Genomic DNA, 24,687 nt, shown 5'->3' with positions numbered 1-24,687 from the left:
CATTTTTTTTCAGTGCCCCATCCTGATTCGAGTGTCAGGACGGGGCTGGGCAATTGCTTCCAAGTTGCAGCAGGGAGATGTGCACTTGTTGAAAGTGTGAATGTCCCTTTGGCCAGCCGTCTTACGGTGGCCAGCCAGACATGCGCACTTTAAACATCTCTAACCCAGCTGTCTTATGACAGCTGAGTTACAGAAGGCACAGGCCTCCAGCACTCTAGTGAGCGCTGAGACAGCCTGCTCCCACCAATCCTGACGCTGCTTTCATGCTGGTTGCCAGCATTAAAGCAGCCTCAGGATTGGTTATTGGTGTTTCCTGGTCCCGTGCGTTGAAGCTTCCAGGAGCAGGAGGATGCCATGAGAAAGACATTTCAAGGTAAGTGCTTTTTTTGTTTATTAGTAATGTTGTGCCCCCGCCGTAAATATAAGACAGCCGCCACTGACTATATAATTAGAAATTTCTCGAGTTAATGCTTTCACTGTAAACAGCACAATCTACAAACATTGACCAGTGATTTCGCCACCTGTTACTGTGTCAACAGACTCGATGTAGGCGGAATGCTCCTGAGTTTTAAGGCAAAAAATTGCTTTAATTAAGCTTTCGCCCACCTGAAATTGTTCTCATTTCAATACAAGTCAATTGGGTAAATACCCCTTCTCCGTTTTTTTTATCCTCCCTCTTTCTGCTTTCCACATGTTCGAACGCATAACTGTGCTATCTGCATTTTACACGTTAACTCTTAGAAATTTTGAGTTATATATCTGCTCTTTAGCCAGTGCACATGGCCTCCTGCTCAGCGCTTAGGCGGTGGTCCAGTTCATGGCAGAGTCCCAGCAGACCTCGCTGGCCAGCCAGTCTGACGTGGTAGAGAGGCCGGGTTTCCTCTCTCCATAGATCGACGCCCGCAGGGTCAGTCCCGGGGTGCAGCGCGGCAGCTCGCCTTTCAGCCGCTGACTTCATGCCGGAAAGGGTCAATAGACAGACCTGGAGTCCAGTTTCAATGGCAGGTTGCAAAAGGAATAGAAGCAGCCACGCAGGATACAGGAGTGACCGGAAACAATTAATAAGGGCCATCTGAGACGTTGGCCGTGGAATTGTTTTGAAAGTCCTAAGAGACTGACTCCTCGTTGTGTTTTCATTTTATCAGGCAGCATAGGATGGTGTGATTCTCTATGTGCTTGCTCCTGGCATTACAGAAGGATAGTTAGTCTTGTATTACCAGCCAGCTCTAGCAGTGTTCACACTAACCCGAACTGTAATAAAACCAAACCCCTGCAGAGCTAAAGCAGTCTCTTAGAGTGACCCTCTTTTGGAGGGATTAGATCTTCTACACTGAGCTTTCTTTTTGGAGACTCATTACTCTAAGTTTTAATTCCTTTCTTTGCTTTGGGAGCAGAAATTCGTTGAAGAGACTAGAAAGGGAGCTTTGGGGTAAACACACAGGAGAGGTGGAACACATTCATTTTTTGAAAATGGGAAAAGGAGACAAACATGGGCAGAGAGAGAGGAGGTTAAGTTGCCTGCTGAAAGGTTGGAATTTGACTGTAGCAAGTTTCTTCCATCGGCCAACCCTAGTGTACTCCAGAACTACAGTCCCATCATTCGTCTCATTTCCCCGTCGAAGTCCTGGAAAAGGCCTTCAACCTCCAACTCACAGAACACCTGGAAAGAAGCAACCTACTGGACTCCTCACAGGCAGGATTCAGAGCCAACTACAGCACCTAGACAGCCCTCATCCCTGCAACTGACGTCATTCATACACTGCTTGGCAGAGGAGAATCAGCTACCCTGATCCTTCTTGACCTCTCCGCAGCTTTCAACACCGTCTCCCACGGCACACTCATTCACCGTCTGAGACAGATCGGAATCACAGAGGATGCACTGAAATGGTTAGCATCCTTTCTCTCAGGTGCACCCAGAGATTCTGTCTCTCCCTCTTAACATCTCAACCCAAGCACACAATCTGTGGCGTCCCCCAAAGTTCCTCACTGAGTCCCAGTCTCTTCAATATTTACATGACCCCATTCGCAGACATCGTCAGAACCCACAACATCAACATAGTCTCCTATGCCGAAGACACCTAGCTCATCCTCTCGCTTTCAGCAGACCCCACCACGACGAAGACCAATTTCCACAACTGCACGAAGAGCATCTCAGCCTGCATGAAGAACCACTGCTTGAAGCTCAGCACGGACAAAACCGAAGTACTGATCTTTGGCAGGTACACCTCCTTCTGGTACGGCTCCTGGTGACCATCAGAACTTAGATCCACCTCCATTCCAAAAGATTACACCTGCATCCTCGGCATCATTCTGGACAGCGAACTCCATGAAATGCCAGGTCAACACAATCATCTCATCCTGCTTCCACAACTTCTGTGATCTCCGTAAAGTCTTTAAGTGGCTTTCAGTTAACACCAGGAAAACAGTGACGGAGGCTCTCATCACAAGCATACTTGACTACGGTAATACACTCGATGCTGGCACCACCAACAAACTCATGAGAAGACTCCAGAGGATCCAGAACTCAGCCAAACTGATCCTCAATCTGCCTAAGATGACCCACATCACCCAGCACCTGAAAGACCTCCATTGACTCCCCATCCAGAAAAGATGTCAATTCAAGCTCCTGACCCACATCTACAAATCCCTCCACGACCAAGGACCGACTACATGAACCACCACCGAAGGTTCCATCTACCTCCCAGGAAACTCTGCTCTGCTCATCTAGCCCTCACTCAGCTACCATGCATCAGATGCTGCCGCACCAGAGGCCTTCCTTCTCCTTCCTCGCTGCCAAGTCCTGGAACACCCTCCCCCTTCACCTTTGCACTTCACCCTCGATGACCCAATTTAGGAAGGGGCTCAAAACCTGGCTCTTTGACTAATGCAGCAGCACAGCGCCTGGATACCCTCTCAGGTGACAAGCAGCGCTTTATAAATGCAGTTTGATTGATTGATTGACGTGATAATTAAGAAAAAGGCAGGAAACTGAATTAAACGATTGCCTGGGATCAACAGTTTGGTAAAGTGGGGAAGCCGGGAATGATCCCAGGTTTTCTGGTTTCACGTTGTGCAGTTCAGCCACTAGATATATATGCTTCCTTTCCCCTACACCCACCTTAGTGTAACTCCACCACCCCAGAACTCCCCTCCTCCTGACCACCACCCTGCTGGCATCAATGCGGCCCTCGGTCACATCACAGACCAAACTTTTCGGCCCCTGAAAAATGTTAGCAAGTACCCATGCTATATAAGGTTGGACTGTTCCATTTTAGTATAATCATGTAAGATATTCTGTTGGCAATAGTGAGAGGGTTGGGCAGATATATAAATGTGTGGGATGGATAGGCTTCCGATTATTGATGTTTATTTGGGATTGTAAAAAAAAAAAATGAAAAATCCGAGGGGCAATAGTGTTAGCGTTATTAGTTTGTTGGTTATACTGATTGGTTGCTGGGCTCCTCTCTACAGGGGTCTTCCTTCAGGGTGGCTCTGCCTGGTGTCTCAAAGAAAAAAAACATAGGTAAGTATATGGTTTAAAGTAAATCCCTGTGTATCTCCTTCACCACACTCGTGATCTGTGTGTTCAAGGACGCGGGAGTTGGAAAAGAGAAGAGAAAGTCTAATCTCCTTGAGAATAAGAGCCCACACTTACCCTTCTGGGGTTGTTCTACCCGTATTCTGCCCTTTCTAAATAGGCCTCTGGTTCTCTCCCAGCTTTTATAAGTCACAGTGCTTAGGGTCGGGCCAGGTTAACATCACCTGAGTTGGAGGTCTCGTTACCCGCTGAATGGTACCTTTCAGTGCTCCAATAAGTATGGGATTCAACTTGCCTGCTTAAATCAAGAGATACTCCAGCTCCTCTGAACAGGCACCGGATAAACAAAGTTGGTGTAACACCAAACAACCCTTCACCATGGCCTCTCCCCTTCCCTTAAACAACTTCCACCCAACACTCACCCACTATGCAACAGCTCTCCTGAGCTCCGGCGGCTCTTCAGCGTTCTCCGGCAGTATCCACCAGTCCGCGTCCAGACCGGTGGCGTCTTCCGATGCGTCGGCTTCACTAGATGGTTTCTCCCAAAATCGTTCTGCATAGTCTCCTTTTTCCGACCTTCCGATTTCTCTCTCACTCTCCCTCCGTCCTGTGTCTGTGACCTTTTCTCTTCCTCCTTCCCCAGGAATTGACTCTCGCCTGGGGGTAGTTCTGCCTTCTTGCTCAAAAATACATTAGCCCTTAGTTAGTGCTGCTGGGTTCTTCCTTACAGGTGTTTCGAGTTTGTCGGTGATGTGGACTCTGGGTTATTCGTGTGGGTCAAAAAGAAAAAAAGGGAGCACACTGCCTCACACTATAGCAAAAAGTTAGCCCCAATGCATCATGGTAAATGCAGTCACTTCGTTTTGTGTTGAAAAAGTAATCAAAAGTCTTTCACCTAAGTAGGTGCAGCAAGTGCTGTGTATCTCTGGACACGTGTTTCTAGGTTTAGCCCGTCATCAGCAGAGAGCAGCCAAGTCTGTGGGGTTGCTTGAAATGCCGCCAAAAGTCTTCTCAGGTTTATGTACTACTCACTGGCGCACAGGTGCCTCACCAGAGCTCGTCAGCTCGTTAGCTCAAGGGAGCAGTCATTGGACAAAAAAGAAAAAAAGGGAGCACACTGCCTCACACTATAACAAAAAGTTAGCCCCAATGCATCATGGTAAATGCAGTCACTTCGTTTTGTGTTGAAAAAGTAATCAAAAGTCTTTCACCTAAGTAGGTGCAGCAAGTGCTGTGTATCTCTGGACACGTGTTTCTAGGTTTAGCCCGTCATCAGCAGAGTGCAGCCAAGTCTGTGGGGTTGCTTGAAATGCCGCCAAAAGTCTTCTCAGGTTTATGTACCACTCACTGGCGCACAGGTGCCTCACCAGAGCTCGTCAGCTCGTCAGCTCAAGGGAGCAGTCATTGGACAAAAAGAAAAAAAGGGAGCACACTGCCTCACACTATAGCAAAAAGTTAGCCCCAATGCATCATGGTAAATGCAGTCACTTCGTTTTGTGTTGAAAAAGTAATCAAAAGTCTTTCACCTAAGTAGGTGCAGCAAGTGCTGTGTATCTCTGGACACGTGTTTCTAGGTTTAGCCCGTCATCAGCAGAGAGCAGCCAAGTCTGTGGGGTTGCTTGAAATGCCGCCAAAAGTCTTCTCAGGTTTATGTACCACTCACTGGCGCACAGGTGCCTCACCAGAGCTCGTCAGCTCGTTAGCTCAAGGGAGCAGTCATTGGACAAAAAGAAAAAAAGGGAGCACACTGCCTCACACTATAGAAAAAAGTTAGCCCCAATGCATCATGGTAAATGCAGTCACTTCGTTTTGTGTTGAAAAAGTAATCAAAAGTCTTTCACCTAAGTAGGTGCAGCAAGTGCTGTGTATCTCTGGACACGTGTTTCTAGGTTTAGCCCGTCATCAGCAGAGAGCAGCCAAGTCTGTGGGGTTGCTTGAAATGCCGCCAAAAGTCTTCTCAGGTTTATGTACCACTCACTGGCGCACAGGTGCCTCACCAGAGCTCGTCAGCTCGTTAGCTCAAGGGAGCAGTCATTGGACAAAAAGAAAAAAAGGGAGCACACTGCCTCACACTATAGCAAAAAGTTAGCCCCAATGCATCATGGTAAATGCAGTCACTTCGTTTTGTGTTGAAAAAGTAATCAAAAGTCTTTCACCTAAGTAGGTGCAGCAAGTGCTGTGTATCTCTGGACACGTGTTTCTAGGTTTAGCCCGTCATCAGCAGAGAGCAGCCAAGTCTGTGGGGTTGCTTGAAATGCCGCCAAAAGTCTTCTCAGGTTTATGTACCACTCACTGGCGCACAGGTGCCTCACCAGAGCTCGTCAGCTCGTTAGCTCAAGGGAGCAGTCATTGGGCAAAAAGAAAAAAGGGGAGCACACTGCCTCACACTATAGAAAAAAGTTAGCCCCAATGCATCATGGTAAATGCAGTCACTTCGTTTTGTGTTGAAAAAGTAATCAAAAGTCTTTCACCTAAGTAGGTGCAGCAAGTGCTGTGTATCTCTGGACACGTGTTTCTAGGTTTAGCCCGTCATCAGCAGAGAGCAGCCAAGTCTGTGGGGTTGCTTGAAATGCCGCCAAAAGGCTTCTCAGGTTTATGTACCACTCACTGGCGCACAGGTGCCTCACCAGAGCTCGTCAGCTCGTTAGCTCAAGGGAGCAGTCATTGGACAAAAAGAAAAAAAGGGAGCACACTGCCTCACACTATAGCAAAAAGTTAGCCCCAATGCATCATGGTAAATGCAGTCACTTCGTTTTGTGTTGAAAAAGTAATCAAAAGTCTTTCACCTAAGTAGGTGCAGCAAGTGCTGTGTATCTCTGGACACGTGTTTCTAGGTTTAGCCCGTCATCAGCAGAGAGCAGCCAAGTCTGTGGGGTTGCTTGAAATGCCGCCAAAAGTCTTCTCAGGTTTATGTACCACTCACTGGCGCACAGGTGCCTCACCAGAGCTCGTCAGCTCGTTAGCTCAAGGGAGCAGTCATTGGACAAAAAGAAAAAAAGGGAGCACACTGCCTCACACTATAGCAAAAAGTTAGCCCCAATGCATCATGGTAAATGCAGTCACTTCGTTTTGTGTTGAAAAAGTAATCAAAAGTCTTTCACCTAAGTAGGTGCAGCAAGTGCTGTGTATCTCTGGACACGTGTTTCTAGGTTTAGCCCGTCATCAGCAGAGAGCAGCCAAGTCTGTGGGGTTGCTTGAAATGCCGCCAAAAGTCTTCTCAGGTTTATGTACCACTCACTGGCGCACAGGTGCCTCACCAGAGCTCGTCAGCTCGTTAGCTCAAGGGAGCAGTCATTGGACAAAAAGAAAAAAAGGGAGCACACTGCCTCACACTATAGCAAAAAGTTAGCCCCAATGCATCATGGTAAATGCAGTCACTTCGTTTTGTGTTGAAAAAGTAATCAAAAGTCTTTCACCTAAGTAGGTGCAGCAAGTGCTGTGTATCTCTGGACACGTGTTTCTAGGTTTAGCCCGTCATCAGCAGAGAGCAGCCAAGTCTGTGGGGTTGCTTGAAATGCCGCCAAAAGTCTTCTCAGGTTAATGTACCACTCACTGGCGCACAGGTGCCTCACCAGAGCTCGTCAGCTCGTTAGCTCAAGGGTGGGTGGTAGGGGGGCTCAGGGTCTGCTTTCTCACTGCAAGAAAGTTTTGAATTCTGCTCTAATGTGGTAGATAACAAATGCTGTATAATGGCTTGATAGGTTCCAGAATACGTGGCTCAACGTTGGCCGCAAGTCTGAATGTACGTCACTACCAGGGAAGAAAGACTGTACTTGGGTTTGAGCCCAGCCTTTTCCGTAGACAACACCATAATGGCACTGATAGGCAGAGTTTGACTGATGACCTTCGCATATTTTTGTAAACAGTGTTAACTGCACCTTGGATACTGTGGTGCTGATTTATAAATCGGTGGACGGAGTAACTATCGTCGCCATGGTGGAGCACTTTACTCCTGCCATGGTGATGGTACTCTGCCCGTCATATTTATAGATGTCCTGGGGCATCTCCTGCATTTTCAGGAATCGCCATCAACATGACAGATCCGTACATCAAACTCGCAACTTTTGTTTATTTAAAAAAAAGAAAATTCTGAAGTGGAATCTTCTTTTTGAAAATAAAAAATGCAATGCTCCGCTCACCATGGGAGTCTCCTCCCATGGCGAGGGGGGGCATTGAGCACTTTTCAGTCTCCGTTACTGCCAGGCTTTTCCTGGCAGTGATAGGCATTGAAAATCGGGTGAAGGTCCACCCATCTAAATTAGGTGGGCAGACAGTGCAAAACCGCCTTTAGCCCTTACTCTGTTTGACCGTGGCAGAGATGGCTACTCTCCACCACCATTAAACCTACGGTTCTCCTGATTTTAAATCGGACAGGCGGCGCATCATGTTAGCAGGGAGAGTTTGGACACAGAGCCACTAAGAGATGAGCGTAAACACCTTTACTTTGATGTTACTCTCTGGAGATGGAGAGCTAGTGCTCCAACCCACAGGGTCTGGCTGGCAGCCTCAATAAAGTTACAAAACTGTAGTACTGGATCGGGAATCTTTGCTCAGTACTAGCATCAATTACACAAACCAAACAACCTCCTAAACCCTTTTTGATTTGTACTTGCTTTCTATTTCATTTCCTTTCTTCTATTGCTTGACCTCAGATGTGTCCGTAAAATTAATTTGTTGCCCTGAATTTTTGACCCTTTTTCCTCAGTTTCATGGAGTCCCAGAATTTGCCTCCAGGCCAGATGGGCACCCTGCATCCTGTTGACAGATGGTGCTCATATTAACAAAAGGCATTTTGGGTACTGCACATCAAATCTTGAATGTTGGTAATCCGCAAGTTGGGCATTTGAAGGCACACAAAGGTTACCAGACGATTCCATGATACTAAGGACTCCCTCTGTGGTGTTGGGTTTTACAACCCGCTGTATTCTGAAAGTGGAGGCGCTAGTTCACTTCTGTTAATCCAAGTTAACGAATACACCTGAAAGGGATAATTTATCAAAGAAAAGCACAGGAACTGAATGAACCCTGCGTCCTTGTGGGGACAGAGGCATAGAGGGTGTGAATAATCTCTGTTTCCGGTTTGGCAGGTGTTTTGGGTGCACACACCATCAGATAATACTCAGTGCTCACAGCTCTTCCCAGCCTCTCATTCACCCTCCTTGCTGTCTCTTGTTGACACCTTGGCACGTACAGATATAGACTTTATACCCATATGCTAACCGAGCAGCAACAGACAAGGGAAGCCGCAGCCTCCCTGAAAGCCAAAGGTCGACTAGAATCACCCTGTCATCGCGCGATGATTTTAATTCCCACTGACTGAAACCAGCTCTGAAACTCCCACACAGGTGAACTGCGGGAGCAGTCATTAGACCTAAATGGGTGGGAAAGTATCGTTTTCATCCGTCTGTGGCTCTCTCTCTCTGTCTCCCCCTCTGTCTCTGTCGCACAGAGTGCGTCACCAATTATTTCACTCCCCGGGGACAGACAAAAGAAAATCGCTCTGTTCTTTTCATCATTGCTGCTCGCGATTTCGTAAAACCACGAGTACCTCGGAACCGCGCGCCTCTTGTTTCTGTTTCTCATCTTTTCTTAGATTAATACCTCTTTTAAGCTGGGCGTCTGTTGTCTTTTTTTTCTAATGCTGCCATATGGCCTTGTTGTTGTAACGTCGATAACATCCACTAGAATGCAGAAATATAATGAGATGCTGAGGATCACTTATAAAGCGCAGCCGCTAAGAATTCCAGCACCAAAGCAGTAATATTAAAGGGGTTCTCCTTTCAACTGTCTTGTTCTCCAAGAGAAAGATGCCAATTAGTTAATTTTTGTATAACGAAGAGTTTTTTAATGATACAGGGCGTTGGGAAATTTTGGTTGATGCTGTTGGAAAATCTCTCTCTCTCTCTCTCTCTCTCTCTCTATATATATATATATATTCTTAAATCTCCTGTGGTACCAGCATGCTCCCAAGCATCAACACTGCTCGCTAACGCACCCGCCGACGCGTGTCACATTCCAAAAGGCTGCCACTTTAAATGAACGGCTGAGGAGCCAACTACACATTTTGGCAAGAAGCCTTGATCGTGTCACGATCATATACATGTTATTTCTATACCATGGGCCTAGTCCAAAGGCAAGCTTAAAGTCAGTAAGTAGCAGGAGAGGAAGCTGAGTTGTGAATTGTTAATGCATTGTCATGTAGTGTTCTATAAAGAGGTAAGTCTTGAACTCTTACCTGAACTGGAGCAGTGTTGGAACAATCCTGATCCTGGGTAAATAGAAGGAAAAGGACTGTTGGAGTTCCTCTGGGATGAAGGTGATGTGATATTTCTCAGGCCCTGGATAAGATGTGCTGCTGGGTGTAGGTTGCCCCTAGGAAGTGCCAGTGTGGAGCCTCAGAGGCCATGGAGTATTGCATTGCCACCACTCAGAAGCAAGAGTACAAGGGCTTGAACAGCAGTTCTGAAGTCGCAGGCTGAGGTATTATAAGTTATTAGGTATTATAATGGTTTGACATGCACGAGTGCCAGAGTGGCAATTTAAATCATCTGAAGCACTTAAAGTGATCATCCAGGCTAGTGTTTAAAATGTAAGATGTGAGCGCCTTGGTTCTGAGTTCTGATCATTAGTTCTCCTTGACAGCATTGTGTTATCCTTGGCAAGTCTATCTGTGAGTGTTTCACTTCCCTTACCTGTTAAGAACATTATCCAGAATTGGCAGGGGTGTGTTCAAGCTAGAACCATTACATTGAGGTAAACATATTTAGCTGTGAAGTTGCCTCATTTGTTTGTAAAACACTATGAGACAGAACCTACTATACCCCTAACAGCATTTTCAGTTCTGGTGATTAAAATTGATTGTAAAGACAGGCCCAACATTTTCAGCATGCTAAGTACCGTTCACCAAAAAGCTAGGTCTGCCTGAATTTGTTAACTGGAATATAGCAGCGATGGTCATTTAAGTTGCATATTCATTGGTTGATAAGGATGAAGGACACAAGCAGAGAAGTATTCAGATAAATGTATAGGCTTATGGAGAGATCCATGGACAGATAAATAATGACAGACATTCATGTGATGAGAGTCTGCACAATGAGGAATATATGTGGGGGAAAATGCAGTAAATGCTAAATAAATGCAGTTACAACACAATGCTATACCATATATCAGTGAAATTCATGTTCTGGAAGCCTTTTAGTAAGGCCTATAGAACATTTCAAGAAGAAAGTTAGTGAACCTTAGACCTTCCTGAGAATCAATAGAATGGGGTATCTATAAAGAAGAATATGGAGCATTGCTACTCACTCCCTGCACTGGTACACTATGTACTGGCTTGCGCGAATGTAGGCACCTTTGTACCATGCTGCAAGGGTGCCTGCATTGTGGGCAGGATTGCAGACAGGAATAACGTCTTGCACTAAACACAATCCTTAGAGGCATATTCTTCTTTCTATGTGTGCTCAAGAATGCACCACTCATGAAAAAATAAACTAAAGGGGAGAAATAAAGATATTAATCTGTGTCATGCCTCTGTCAACTAGGCACACTATGTTTGTGCAAACCCAGGTTTACAAGTCTTTTTAAAATTGGGTTTGCATCAAACTCCATAGGTGGATGCAGGGAAACACCCTTGCACCACCAATTTAATGCTCACTCGAAGAAAAGTAATGCAAGGCAGCATTATGCGCTACCTTGTGTTACTTTTATTTACTAAACCACTAAAACCATGCAAAGTGGCTTTGTGTGGCTAAGTAAATGCCAACAAATTATATTGCGTCGGGTTGTGCTAAAAAATGATGCATCCCAGATGCAAAATCTTAGTAAGTCTGGGCCAGAATTCTGAAAAGGGATAGGGTCTAAATTGATAATACCTGGTATCAGGCATGCACCAACAAACTTGGATGTAAAGGGAAACTACATAGATGATCTGATTAAAAATGATTATGCTCTTGATGGTTTAGAATTGCCAGGAGGATTTTTCGAGCCCCCTTAATGGTATAATGTGCTTCTTTAGAAAGTAGAACTTAATAAGTAATACTGTGGGTGTAAAAAAGAAGTCTGAACTATAAAACTTCCAGCTAACCTTTCAACATTGATCAGTTGAATTAATCCAATATCAAGAGAGGCCAAAGATAAATGATCTAATTTGCATGTTTATTTTACAAGTTTCATTTTCTAACATTATTTCTTATTCACATGTATATCATCTTCACATAAACTATTTAATGTAGATCCAAAATTTAAAATTCATATATTAGTTATTAAACTACATTACACAGTATACAAAGAGAAATTGACTCAATACTTTGCTCTGCAATGTAACAATCTCCCCACTTATCAATCACACACTCATACAGCACAACCATGCACTCTATATATATATATATATATATACACCTAGATCCAAAAGATGGCATTTTAATAATTCAGTTTTAAGTAAAACATCTTTTTTGTGAAGACTTCGCTAATGAATTTTTCTCACTCAACAACACACAAACTATTTTCTTTGACATGGCAAATGATGCTTTTAAAGCGACAGCTAGAGGTTTTATTATCAATTATATAGCGGATAAGAAAAAGAGAGCTTTAGCTGAAACTGCCTGCATTTTAAAATTAATCAAAGACCTTGAGCATGAATATTTCTCCTTGGGCACATCAACTATATTAACCCATCTGACCCAAGCTAAATTAGATTTCAATAGGAACTCTGCCCTTAGTGCATGGGGAGCATTACTTAAAGTTAGCACTAAATATTAAGGTGGCCGTACTAGAGCAGGCAAGATGTTAATTAAAACTATGGAAAGAAAGGTCAGAAAAGAACTGGTATTGCCTACGAACACGGTTACAAACACCATCAAGATTCTGAGATTCTAGGTTGTTTTATGACTATTACTTAAATGTTTAGTCCAGAAAGGTTACTATCAAATAGGGAACTAGATGGCTTTTTTTGCTGTGATACCCAAGTATCCCCAACAATGGGTTGATTTCTCCCCATTACAAAAGACACTTCTGATGCCCTTAAAAAGTAACTTTATGACAAAGCACCTGGCCCTATTCGGTTTACAGTTGAGTTTTAATTATGTTTTTTCAAAAAGTTTAGTACCAAAACTACTTTCCCTGTTCTAATTTTTTTTCCCAATATCTGGTGCTCGTAGGACATTTGTAGAAGCTATGTTGTGTTTGGTCCCTAAGAAAGATCAAGATTTATCTCTTTGCAAAACTATAGACCCATTTACCTTATCAACACAGATTGTGAAATTTCTGCTAAACTCTTATCCTTAGAATTAATAAATGTATTCCTCATTTACTAGGCATTGAACAGTCAGGTTCATACATCACAGATAATTCGAGAACTTTCCTTAATATTATACATTCTGCATCATGTTGTGTGCATCCAATAATTCAGAATCCACTCTTCCAAGGTTTTTTATTTATTGCAGGAATATTCCAGGGTATTGGCCTACAAATACTGACAAAACAGAAGTTATGCCATTGAATAAATATTGTTGTAAAGATATGTTTTCAAACTCTGCCTTCTCATGGAACTCCACATACATCAAATGTCTAGGTGTTAAAGACTGTTCTTCAATTATGGGAAATGTTACTATTAATCTGGAGAAAATTAAACAGAGTCTCCACTTGCCCTGTACACAATGGTTGCATTTATTTCTTTCCTGGTGGGGAAGATTAGACACTATTAACATGATGATGCTACCAATTGTCAACTATCGATTATCGTTGCTCTTTGTGAAGATGCCTCATATTTTTTTTTAATCCTTTGACACCATTCTAAGGACATTTTTATACAGTAGTAAACTGGCACACATCTCCCTATACGAACTCAGAATGTCTAAAAATAAAGGTTATACAAACTCAAAATGTTTAAAGATAAAGTAGTTATCACTCCACTTTTATTCTAACATGAATTTGGACCTCAGTTTCTCAGGATTCTGTTGTCACGCCCCAGTAAGGCAGCAAAGAGAATTTAATTCTATATTTCCTGTTACATTCAACGATTTAGTGCATTTCAGACATAAACCACACTTTCATTCCCCATCTATTATAAATCACTCTATATTCTTTGATAAATCCCTTATTCGTTCCATTATGCAACTTCATATTCTCCGTTATACGGCATAATAAATACATACACATTAATAACAAAGTCATTTGTTGACATAAAGGTATCATATATGTGGATCAACTCATACTAAATAATAAATACATGTCATTTCATTCATTTCAACACACTTTTAATATGTAATTATCTTCACAGTACAAATTTGACCAAATGCTCCACTCCATTGCACACTTTTTACCAATTACATCTTTACTGTCTTCAGAAATGACTAACCCTTTCTTCACTGTCATTGCTTTTTCTATTCAATGGAAAGCATCTCAAATGTATACTTTTTAAAATTTCCTCAGACATCCCCATAGAAAAAAACAAAGGGGAATTTACAATGGGAAAAAGATTTCCTTCAATCTTTTCCAGTATTCATGTAGAATAAAATTTGATCTAAAATCCACTCCCATTCAGCTAGAACGACTCAAACACATTTTTCTTTTATAACAGGTTATTTTAACCCCTTTCTCTTTTTATAAAATGGAACTCTCTAACGATAGCAAATGCTGGTCATGTAATGCAGATAACAGTGATGTTGTACACATGTTTTTTAAATGGCCTAAAGTTAAAAAAATTTAGTCACATGGTTGGGGATAAGGTTGTTAATACTTTCTCTATTCAATTAGCATTCAATACAGTTTCAATTTTTCTAGGAGGGTCCTCTCATTCCTGGAATGTTGATCTTTCACAAGATGGTGGAACGTATTGTGTTGTAAACCCCACCACTCCTATCCCTCTTAGTATTCACATTGATGAAGTGTTCCCACGTATTTTTTCGGTCGCAGCATGCCTCGTTCTGCAGCAGAATGTGAGGAAACCCAATGATGAAGCATGCCACCAAGAGGTAACATTAGTGGGTGAGGGTTTTTCAGACCAAAAAAACTTTTTTTCACCCTGTGGAAGGTCCTTTGGACTGGGCCTTTATGGATAATCAATACCTTTAAATGTCAACAACACAAATACATTATCTTTACATACGACAGGAAAGTCTTCCCTCTTTTACTAAGCTGGTTCTGAAGAATATTTTACGCCCATTTATATCAGTAGTGCAGTAAATGCACTTGCTGCTCCATCAAGCCACCTTCCTGAAAAAAGTATAAAGAATGAATAAACTGATGCAGTTCTTGAAACATACTGAATAGCATTTTATTTTAGATGACATGCAATGAACATATTCTCTTGGCAGAAGTAAATAAACCAACCTTATTTATGAAGTTTTGGGCAAAAGGCACCATCCATTCTTATCATCATAAAGTTTTCTGTTGCTTTTAAAACTTTCAAAACACTCAGCCATGGCATGCAGTCCTGATAGATCAACTGGAGGTGGTGGTAGTGGTGGAAGGCATCCTCAGGAGATGTTTGCGTCAGTTTTGGCTAACTTGCAGAGTTATCTTGGAGGCCCTAGAATTAGAATGGTGTACTGTTAACTGAAGTCTCATCTGTGTCCTGCTTGCCCCCAATGATGTTTGATGTGAAAGTTGAACTATTGTATCAGTTAATATATAATCAAGATCTATAATTTTACACATTTCCATGCAAAGGTCAGTTGTCAAATGCCCTGGCATGGAGAAAGACAGTGCCATCTCAAATGATTCCCCTGGCTCTGGACCAGAGCACTTCAACATGTTTTTGGTTGCGTAGCAGGAGTTCCCTCTCTGAAGGGTTCTAATCATAAATGTATCTCCAAGCAAAATAGGGGATTCCTGGTACATTCTCTGCCTTTCTCAAAGGATCCGATGGTGCCTCCACAGTGCATTGAACATAATGGAAGAAGCTTAGATTTCCATATTTGGTAGGTCATCCTTATTTGCAGAGGAATTTTATTCCATGATGGTGCTGCAGAAAGAAGTCAGCATTATAGAATGGGCCCAGAAATTCCCTTCTGCAAAGGCAAAATGTGCAATTGGTGAGCAGTGACTGTAAATAAAGCACATTGCAATTTGTATATTAAGTCACAATTCAATGGAACATATTTACAGTTGCCAGTGACTTTCTTTTGCTGGGACCTCCCTTTTCCATTGTGGCAGTGCCAGCCTTAGCATATTTCGAGCCCTGTGCAGAGTATACTGTACGGGCCCTCCATGACACAAGTCAAATTTTTGTTACTTGCTAGTCATTTTATTTTAGTAGATTGTTTACAAGTACAGAAGTAAAATGTAACTATTTAAGTGCACCTGTAATAAAATAATAGACAATGCTACTTCTTCACAAAAAGAGGAACCTTAGTGAGTTCAACTGAGGAGTCTATAGTACATTGAAAACACATTGGAAAGATGGCAGGGCAGGAACAGGACTACGGTGCTCTGCAGCACAGGACAGGTGGATCCTACACCACATGTGACAGCTTAAGATTCTAATTAAAGGTGGACAACAGCTGATTACTCACAACCTGTACTATAAAATGAGCGACAAGATTAAGGCTATAAGTTAAAACAACAAGATTTGTTTCATCCCTGACACATATTAAAACAAGTGGCTTGAAATTCTCATGTTGCAGATAATGGGGAAATTAAATGTACTTACTGGATATGAATGAATTGAGAAATGCATTCATAAATCACTCTGCCATATGGCAGGGCACCATACACAATGTACTGTGCACATGGCTGCTTTTTTCCTGCTGTGAACATTGAAAACTCACAGAGGCCAATGTAGGGGAGACTCGCACCCTTCCTGCAGGACAGCAGATTACAACAATGATGTTACATGCAGCGCACATTCCAACAGTAATAGACTGAGGCACTGTGCCCTTACATTACCTGCTACTGTTCTGCGATCTCGCAGCAAGCTGTGGCACAGCCAATGTTTACAGAATCCTGTAGAAGGTGTCAGTTTCCAGGGCTTCTGAGGTGCACACACCCCCTTCGGCCTCCTCACCACATTGTTCTTCTGTTGTCTCCATAGCTGACTGCACCCCGCTCTTCTTCAGCTGAGAGTGCTAGCTGACTAGAGCAGTGTTGTCCAACCTTTTTATCACCGCGGACCGGTAAATGTTGGATAATTTTTCCGTGGCCCGCTTGGGAGGGCGCAATGCTCTGCGCCTCGGCCGCCCGCCACAGTGAAATGAAGTTGAAGTTCCTCGGGCGGCCCAGTGCCGATTGATCCACGGACCGGCACCGGTCCGCGGCCCGGGGGTTGGGGAACACTGGACTAGAGCACCGGCGCTGAGGGGCACACACTCCGACGTTGATGGTAAATTTCTGTGAACATTTCTGAGACGTTTTCGGGGCCCCCTAAGTTGGGGTCTCTGTGCATCCACACGGTTCTCGCACTCATAAGGCCAGCACTAGTCATGGACTTTCCTTTTACAAACCATTATGAATTAGGTTAGTTCAAGTGAACTCCAAGAATTCAGCAAATGGCTACATGACACCCAGGGCTGGGAACTCACTGACTTTGTTACATAGATTAATTGATAGCTCAGTCATGTTTCTCCCTGATAATATTTAAGATTACATCAAAATATGTACTACTACAGTAAAAGAGGGACACCGATAACATTTACAGAAACTGCGGGTAATGGAAGCAGTTCAGTTTCTCCTATAGTACTGTTATGATTGTAGAAGATAGACAGAACATTCGCAGATGAGTCTGTGTGTTGGGAATAAATTGCAGAAGGCATGGAGTTGCTTTTGAAAATGTGTAAACTGATTTTTTTTTTTTAGCTAAGTAGCAGATTTATATGTACGATAATCAAGCCTAACAACATGCTTGACAATTTTGTAGATTTTGTTTTAGAGGTCTAAGTGGGGCATTTCATAACACTTCCCAGGGTTATTACAAAGAGCACCCAGAACTCTTAGTTAAGAAGCAGGCAGAGCTTTCCCCGTCTTTCCATACTCGCCTCTCAATCACAGACCAGCCTCTGGTTCATGTTTCCTGTTACCCAAGGCCTCAATATACTCCTGTCTTCTGGCCAGCAGTCACTGGCTGAAATGCATACAATGCAGTGTGGCCCAATTAGGGCTCTCTAATCCAATGGTCTCATTATGCCGCTCTATTTCCTGTGCCCAGTGGATATGCACTTGCTTCCAATCACCTCCTAGTGTAATTTAACACTCCAAGGAAGGGAGCAGTGATTCGGTCATTGTACATTTTTAGCCTACAAGTAGCACAGAGTGGGGACACGAAATGAGGTGGTACAGTATATTTCTCAAATGTGAATTATTTCAATCATTTCTTCATTATTTATATTTAATTCTACAAGTACCAATATGCTTTTCCGATGCTCAGCAGCAAAACGCCTACTCACACGAAAGCAACATTGCAACTCCTTAGACAAGGCCTTCGCAAACCATTTTAAGCCCATCCCCTTTTAGTGATGCCCATGTACCTCTAGTCCTCTTCACTGGATTCCAACGTAGTGCCACTAGTAGGAGACTCAGTTGGGCACCCCCTCTGTACCCACAGAAAAAGCTCTACTCACCAGTGGTTCTAAAGCATAAGTGGAAACCTGGCTTTCAGCTTGTGTGTTCGGTTCTCAAAGGGTCGTGGGTGCAGTGTGCCCATCACACGCCAGAGCTCCAGTGCCACTCTCCATAGCTGCCAAATTTCCCAAGACCGTGTGTGATGTGCTGCCCTAAGCCAGGATTTTTCTTTTGAATTTTGGTAGCTGCACTTCTGTTTTGTAATGGAACAAACAAGAATACAAGTCTCCTAATTCAAAGAAAAAACCAGGACGCAGTGCTTAATTTGTGCTTGTTGTTTCCGGTACAGAGCACCGGCACTTATTTTTGCAGGCCGGCGCTTATCTTTCTGCCTCAAGCATTTACTGCGAGCAAAAGACACAAATGGGAAAGACGGATGAAGAGAAAAACGAAAAAGCGTCACAATGGGAGAAATCAGAAAGCTGCAAGAGTGAGCTGAAGGGACAGAGAGTGCCTTTAAATGGATTGAGGAGGCCTGAGATGGCTTCAGAATTACTCTGCCCCAGTATTCCGTGTTCGCACATTTAATTGCAGCATCTGCGTTTTTAAGAGGAGGGCTCTGAGCACCGGCACCTTTTTACTTACAAATTAAGCACTGCCTGGACGGAAGCAGCACGTCACAAATGGGTTTAGGAAACTTGGCAGGGATGACTGTCCTGGTTACGCTAATCATAGTCTCCATCACACATCTTTCCAAGCCCTTCTCTCCTTCTTTGACGGCACCACGCGCGCATGATTTGCTGCTTCCAACCATGGGATGAAAAGTATCTTTTGATAAATTGTTGCCTTGTTTGCACTGTTGAGCTGAATTATATTAGGTGCTGCCATCCTTCAATTTTCTACCCTCTGTTGGATAATTTTAAGGCTGAAAACTTAACTATGCATTTACACCATCTGACTACTTCTTAGTTCATCGCTGTGCCATCACTTTTCATTCGGTCTTTGCTTTATTTCTTTGCACAGCCCTACCATAGCTTCTTAGTAGCTTCAGAGAAAACCTTTGAAAGGTGTAGGGCTCAGAAGGGAGCACAACATTCGGGAGACATATGATGAGTCTCCTTCACAAGTTTATTGAAAGAAGTTGAGCTTTGAGTGTTTGTGATGTTTTACATAGTCTGTCATGAGGGAAAAGGGCATGGACACAGAGCAGATATACCAGGCCACACACACACACACACACTCTTAATAAATGCATGCAAAGGAAAAGCCTAGAGGTGAATAACTGAGACCACACAAGTTTTGTTTGGAGAAAGTTATGTTGCAGGATCATTGGATAAGCTAACCAGTTAACTTACAGGTAATTCAAGGGTGTTCATGACAATATGAACTAAGCTGAGTGCCCGCCTGATTAGCCAATGGGGACTGGAAATACACAACACTTGGTGCTAAACCTTAGGGTTTCACCCCACATCTGAACCTCATAGTCCAGGACAAGAACTCAAGCAGAGGTGGAGCATTATTAGGCAATCACCAGGCTGATCATCTAATTTGTAAAAGCTAGGTGCCTTTATTGGCAATTTGAATGTTATGGCAATAAAAGTATTCTCCACTAGCCACATCATTTTTAATCTCCATTTTAAATATTTAAATCTATTGTTTTTAAAATGTAGAATAGAGCTTTTATGGTCAGAATCTTTTCAGCCCAAAATGTGCTCAGCATGAAGTAGACAGCCATGACCTCAGACTGTAAGATACACCATACATGGTTTAATCTCATTTTTTAAAAATGTTGTAGTGCTATTGTCAAAGCTCTAGACAAAAACACAACTAGAGGAAGATGACTGAAGATGGCATTTCTGAAGAGGAGAAAGAAAATGAAAGTTAGTGTTTTAGTGAATTTAAAGTGGCAAAAAGTTCAGGATTTTGGGGGTCAGTAGTGAGATGGAGAGAAAACGTGGTTGGTTACATTGAAGACATGGCTAAACAACCAGAAATTGGAAGACAGGATGGAGATTATAGCCAGGGAAACCAAGTGAAATGGAATGAGAAATGAGTGGCGGTATGCTGCAGGTAGATCTAAAGACAATTTAAAGAAAATGTAAAAAGGATAGGACAATAAAAGGGGAGGTAATGAAGGGAAGACATTGAGCAGGCAATAGAAGAGGTGGAGGGTTAAAGACATATTTCTGGGGAGCAAGATAGTATGGAGGAATTTCAAACAGGAAAGAAAAGCAGTGATCCAGATAAGAGGATTATATTTCGAAATGTGAATTTTACTTGCATGAAATGTAAGAAAGGACAGATCTTGCAAAGATCACAGATGTGAAAGCAACAGGCACAATCAATAGAGAGACCTTGAGAAAAAATCTGTAGCTATTTATTTACCAGTGTTTAATACTGCCCAAGATATTCTAGCAAAAATCTCCACCTCTGAATCTCTTTCAGAAATGAAAGTATCTACTCACATAGGTGGCTCCTCTACAATTAAGCCAAAAATAGTCTCAAACTCGGCAAACATTCAATCTTCAGTGGCGGGGAGACACTGTTGGGATCTCATAGACCTTCATGCGTTTCTAGACTGAAGCTTCACTCTCATCATTCAGCGATAATTTAACAAGACCAACAATTGGTAAATGCAATAGTTATTTAATCCACAGTAGTGGAATCAGTTTATAATGTTCTCTTATCATCTCTACCACCCATATCCTTTTCCCATCTGCATGCTATACGCTGACGATCAATACTCTGTTGAATAGCCTTTTATGTCCCTTTGTCCTGTTCCCCCTTCCCTTATTCTTCTTTTAGTTTGTAGATACAACAAAAAAAAACTAAAATAGAATTAAGAATTCTAATTAAGAATTAGGATTTAAGAATTAAGAATTAAAAATAGTAATGAAGATAACAATGCACAACATTACATCATATCCTATGAGGAATTACAGTAATTCATGTCGGCTGCGTATCACATTAACGTTGCAGAGAGGGGCATACTTTATTACATCTGTTCAATCAGTTTTGAGACCTGCCCACTTTAACCTCCCATTCTAAATCTATACTGCATCACCAACCCGTGACACCCGACGCTGTCTTGTTACACTACATTTGGGCAAACATTTTTTTTCAAAGATTGTTATAAAGACATAGGGGTAGTGCTTCACCAAACCTGTAGGCTGTACCATAAATCATAAATCTTACACAAGTAAAAATATCTTCTCTCAGAATGTCAGCGATCTGTTTTTTGCAGTCAAGAACTTTATTAACACTTGGCATTACCTGAATCAGAGAAATGTTTCATCTACTACACGTTAAAATTAATTTACAGAATCTGGAAAAACGTCCTGGCGTCCAGTCCAATGTATGCATCAGATAATACTGGCCTGTGGGAGATAAAGAGGAACAGTATATGTAAGCTTTCAATGCAATGCATTTTCTTGATTTTAAAAGAGAATCTAATACTTTTACCACGTCTGAATCTTCCCTGCATCAGATTTGGCCTTTCACAATGTTAGAATTTAATAAGTCTGCTAACCTTGCGGTTTGGTAAACTGCTTAAAATATGAGCTATGAAATATGCTATCTCTAGACATAACACCGGCTACTTTGCATTAGTTTCCTGATAAAATAGGTACGTAATGCAACGCTGCACAAAATTGCTTCTCATTCAAAAACTCCCAAACTTAAGGTCACCATTTTTCTACTTTAAACTTTAAAATATTGTTATCTACAATTATTAACAAAGCAAACATTAACTTTGCGATTCCCTATATCGAAAAATGTTGCATTTTGCAAGGGACATCCACGCACGTATTTTAAATTTGTGCAAAGATCCTGGTAATGTCTATGGGAAGATCACAATGGAAGAGAGATTCTTATTTTCATTGCCGGCCGTAACTATATATGTTTCTGTTCACATAGGGCCCATTCCCAAAGCATGTAGTATACTGAGGTCACAACGAGGCACACAATATGTGCTCATTACGCACATTCTCTTTCACAATATCAGGATTGGTGAACTATTTTATGGGCAAAGTGTGTTTGCGCATGTAGACATTCTGCGAGAATGGTGGCATTTCACCTCTTCAAAGTTAGCAGTACAAGTGGCTTTTTGGGTGTTTCTGGATAGTCACCTCCAACCCCAAAAGAAGTGAACATCCAGAGATACTTACGCTTCTAGGTGTTCATGTTCCTTTTGCAGGTAGGTCCACACTTTGGAAGAAACACTAATTTAGTAAAATGCGAACATTCTCATATTTAAGCAGAATGCAGAGTAAATAAATTCTCCGTGGGAAAACAACAAATTTTTAAAGTGCAAATACACATTTACCTCATACTTCTGCATACAGTTGTTTTTACTAGTTGCAAAATACAGATCTGTAAATTTTATACATGAGCACTCGTGTAAAGTTACGACTGTCGTTGGTGCACAGGAGCACCCCTCAGTGAATCCTGTGAAAGTTGGACATTTTTTACCAACAATGGCCCAATACCATAAGGAACATTACTTAATCAGTCTTCCTCGTGCCATTCTTCACGGAGTGAGCAATAGGCTCAACCTTCACAGTCATCTGCTGTATTGGTAAAAAATAATTTGTCCATGCCAACATGGCTTACAAAAGAACTTCCTGTGTCAAGCTCATAAAGATGGGGTGAAGCATTGCGCTTCCTGTTTTTTTTTTTCCTTGTAGTAGCAGTACGCCTATTGGTAAGTACAAGTATTTCATTGTTTTTATTTATTCTGTTATAATTAATTGATTTTCTTTCCTTTTCAGTAAAATAGAGACAGGCCCGCTTTAGCTGTCTTCCTCTCCAATGGAATAATAATCAGGGGGATAGGGAGGAATTTTGGTCCAGTGTATGACCTCCCGAGTAATACATCAATATATATAATACACTGTTCCAGCTAAGAAAGAGAGAAAGAATACAGAGGGAGAGTCCTAAATTTTAGGAGCAAGAAACCTCACACACTCATAAGGGTGTCATGCTTCATCATCGGAGTTGCTCCTCGTCAGACCGGCACTGTAATGTCTGACGGGCACCACCCCAAAAGGGGGGGGGCTCTTTGCCGGAGATCTTTTTAATGATGATGCCACGACCCCAAGTGTGGGTATGAAAAACAGAAAAATAGGAGATGAAAGCTAGGGGTTAAAATTGGCTCTCAAAACCTAAATAGCAGGTAATTAATTTAGTAGTCCATATAAAGGATAGAGGCCAAGATTAAAAGATAGTCACAACAGTGAAACAGAGGTAATGGTCAATCACTCTATAACACAAGAAAAACGAGGATGGAGAAATTTACAAACCATCCCTCTCAAGGGTCAACATGTTTCGCGTCCCTGTGGTCCATACGGATCCAGCGACGCTTCTTCAGGACCTAATGACTATGTGTTATCTCCTAATTGTAAAATGCCTGGATTACTACAGCCTGAAATTCTCAGTAAAACGTATCCAGTCACTTACACTAGTTCGGGAAAGAAGGATGTATTATTCCTAACTGTCGCCCTGTAATTAAATAAACACAGGTCAATCAAGGGAGACGAGGTCAGTGCGTATTTACACAATGACGACGTCATCAATATCAATTTAGGAAACAACGGTGTCAAAACAGTGGTGCGGCACAATGGTCCTTAAGTTTGTTATACTCACAGACCGATCTATATTCATGCCTCGCTCTTACTGGGTGATTGAGTGTGTGCGTGCATAGTTGCCTTCTAAGGTGAATGTTTCTTAGCTCATTGCGGGTGCACGACACCTGACTTAGTCATGTCGGCATTCCCGCAGGATTGATTATCCTTCCAATTGGTTCCTTAGCAATGAAAGCAGAAAGTGCAGCACTTCAGTGCCCTAATTATTTTCCTCACAGATACATTGTATCTGCTATACCATTTCTTGTTTGGGCATGTAAAAAAGTGAGGGTAGAAGAGGAGGCATACAGTGGAGGATTCCTCTGGTAATGATTCTCCTCACGAGGCTTCAAAAGTTAATGGTACCCATGATCTGCAGCAGAAGATAAGGTTATCAAAGTTATTGAAGCAGCTCTTAAAATTAGAGAGGACCCCCATCCTCCAAATAAGAAGCCCTCATCTCAGGCCCCTGCTAGCAATATAGCTGATGATGAGGTAGACCAAAGTGGCAGATATGTGCATGGCACTGACTTTACAGAAGCAATTAAGCACATTCAGTCCAATCTATCTTTGCGCAAGTCTTCAGCTGCCGCAAATGATGAGGACGTTTTTGTTCAGTGCAGATAAAAAAAAAAAATCTCTGCCTATTCATTTCTCTTTCTATTTGCTTTCCCACAGGGATCCAACGGCGTTTCCTAAATTGGGCTCATATGTAGCATTTCGGATAGCTTTTCATAACATTTCGAATTTAGAAAAATAGTTTCCTTTAATTTTTTATCAGATTGCAAGTCATCAGAGAGAGGGGTTGATATAGACCCCAGAGGTCATCTTCTCCACCAAGTAATCTTGGCTGCAGCCTATCAAATTAAGAGATTACCGCAGAGATCTCTTAATTCCAGCAGTGATCTCACACAAAAAGTTTGGTGCACCTTCTGCATGTTTCTAATGCCCCCACAACAACCTTTTGTCTTTTTCAGAAAGACACCCCAAAAGTGGGAGTTTGTTTCTGGAAAACAAGAAATGAATAACCCCATA

At 42.3% G+C, this 24,687-nt stretch overlaps 1 long non-coding RNA gene across 1 annotated transcript in view; it reads left to right on the top strand.

Moving 5' to 3' along the window:
* The first annotated feature begins 327 nt into the window (after positions 1-327).
* Positions 328-24,687, top strand: part of LOC138302040 (uncharacterized) — a 138,624-nt gene continuing 114,264 nt past the window's right edge. The window contains exon 1 of the long non-coding RNA XR_011205237.1: positions 328-373. This is a non-coding gene — a long non-coding RNA (uncharacterized lncRNA). The remainder of the gene's footprint in view (positions 374-24,687) is intronic.

Source organism: Pleurodeles waltl, chromosome 6 (assembly GCF_031143425.1).
Source record: "Pleurodeles waltl isolate 20211129_DDA chromosome 6, aPleWal1.hap1.20221129, whole genome shotgun sequence".
NCBI classification, from domain to species: Eukaryota; Metazoa; Chordata; class Amphibia; order Caudata; family Salamandridae; genus Pleurodeles; species Pleurodeles waltl.
Note: the sequence above shows the minus strand (reverse complement) of the source record. Positions and strands in the feature narration are given on the sequence as shown.